Genomic DNA, 2,500 nt, shown 5'->3' with positions numbered 1-2,500 from the left:
ACTCAAGTTGTCCCTTAACCTAACTCAAGTTGTCCCTTAACCTAACTCAATTTGTCCCTTAACCTAACTCAATTTGTCCCTTAACCTAACTCAATTTGTCCCTTAACCTAACTCAATTTGTCCCTTAACCTAACTCAATTTGTCCCTTAACCTAACTCAATTTGTCCCTTAACCTAACTCAAGTTGTCCCTTAACCTAACTCAAGTTGTCCCTTAACCTAACTCAAGTTGTCCCTTAACCTAACTCAAGTTGTCCCTTAACCTAACTCAAGTTGTCCCTTAACCTAACTCAATTTGTCCCTTAACCTAACTCAAGTTGTCCCTTAACCTAACTCAAGTTGTCCCTTAACCTAACTCAATTTGTCCCTTAACCTAACTCAATTTGTCCCTTAACCTAACTCAATTTGTCCCTTAACCTAACTCAATTTGTCCCTTAACCTAACTCAATTTGTCCCTTAACCTAACTCAAGTTGTCCCTTAACCTAACTCAAGTTGTCCCTTAACCTAACTCAAGTTGTCCCTTAACCTAACCCACGTTGTCCCTTAACCTAACCCACGTTGTCCCTTAACCTAACCCACGTTGTCCCTTAACCTAACCCACGTTGTCCCTTAACCTAACCCACGTTGTCCCTTAACCTAACCCACGTTGTCCCTTAACCTAACCCACGTTGTCCCTTAACCTAACCCACGTTGTCCCTTAACCTAACCCACGTTGTCCCTTAACCTAACCCACGTTGTCCCTTAACCTAACCCACGTTGTCCCTTAACCTAACCCACGTTGTCCCTTAACCTAACCCACGTTGTCCCTTAACCTAACCCACGTTGTCCCTTAACCTAACCCACGTTGTCCCTTAACCTAACCCACGTTGTCCCTTAACCTAACCCACGTTGTCCCTTTGCCTAACATAGTTCACTGCTCGGAATCTCTGGTGTCGTTGTTATCCTCATGTAGATGTCTTGCGAGTGTTGCTTACTTTCCACATATTCCTGCTATCCACTGTCAATTGTACTGCAATAGGACTATATCGCCGACCCCCCCCCTCCCCCCCCTCTGTCCCCCTCTGTCCCCCTCTTTGTGTCTCTGTCCTCTCAAGCTGGTCGGTCTGGCGTTTGAGTGTTAAATGAGCCTCGCAGCTGTTCAGTTGCATTCAGATGTCGACGCCCTCAGTGTACGTCGTGGTATGGTCTGTGTCCATTGTCCGCTGATGTCGTACGCGTAACCCACACGCTGTACCGATCATCGGTCGTTACGTACAGAGTGAAGTAGTGTGATACGTGTGACCGTACGCTGGCTGTGCCCAACGGTGTCGAATCTCAATTTCCATATGTTGTGCTTGATGCTACTTGTCTCGTCTCCCAATAACAGCTAGGTTGCACTGTGGTACGCCGTAGAGGCGTGTGGGAGGAACGTACGAACGCATTGTATGTCACCCTGGGTCGCTGGGGGTGGTGGTGCGGTGAGTCAGGTCAGGTCAGGTCAGCGTGAGCCGTCTGATGTAGTGACGCGTGTATTCCGACTTTGTCGTATTGCCTCACACAAAGTGCTACCCTGGTGGACCGCGTTCCATATCTGGGACATGCCGCAGATGCCGGTTGACAGTGGATCGCGGAAGGTACATCGCATACGTGCGCGGGCCACCTTCCACGTGTTCTCTTCTGCACATGTCGCAGTGTGTATGTGGTCTGATGTAGCGTGTCGTGACACATGACATCCTGGCATGCAAGAATTGTTGAATTCGCAAATGTAGGTGGACATCTACGTTTACTGCCCAAGATACGCAAATGAACTGGAAATCCGTTGTTGAGCGGTTGTTCACGCTGGAGGTGAATCTGTGATGGCGACGATCGGTACAGCTATTAACCGGTTGTTTCAGCGGTACCCGCCACATCCACACGCGTGACTAGGCCCATGTGGGTATGAAGCGATACGCGGCGGTGGCTTGGTGGGACTGTTCCCGGCCGGTGAAGGGGGGCCGCCCGGCGTGTTGGCCGCGCGCTGCGTGGGCGCACGCGCAACAGGCGGCTGGTGGGGGGCGCCGAGTGGCAGGAGCGCCAGCCGACGGGCCCGGCAGGCGGCGCAGCTACGCTGCGGCGCACCCTGCACGCGGCGCCTGGCGGCCAAAGTTGGTTCAGCCGAGCCCGGTGCGAAGCGCGGTGGACATCTGCAGTGTGCTGGTCTGATTGAGGACTGTGTGCGTTGAGGATGCGCCGCCGCCTGGCACTCGGCGCCGCGACGCCGTCTGCTGCTCGGTCGCCCCAGCGGTTCTCGCAGGTGGTTTGTATCGCAGTTGTGCGGACGTGTTGGCGCGTGCGCTGTGCTGGGAGAGTTCGCTTCTGCACCCAAGTGGGGCTTTGCCCTTGTGTGGCGCTGGCGTTGGAGCTGCCGGTCACCATAGGTGGCGCGTGTTGTCTCCCGCCGGCAATGCCACGACAGCACGCTCCCGGGCCTCTGTCGGCAGCGGCAAGCTCAGTTGGGAGCAAGGGTGTTCGCACTAAAACCG

The sequence above is a fragment of the Schistocerca gregaria genome, unplaced genomic scaffold (genome assembly GCF_023897955.1).
Source record: "Schistocerca gregaria isolate iqSchGreg1 unplaced genomic scaffold, iqSchGreg1.2 ptg000999l, whole genome shotgun sequence".
Classification (NCBI taxonomy): Eukaryota; Metazoa; Arthropoda; class Insecta; order Orthoptera; family Acrididae; genus Schistocerca; species Schistocerca gregaria.
The sequence above is the reverse complement of the archived record's forward strand: the minus strand, read 5'-3'. Positions refer to the sequence as shown.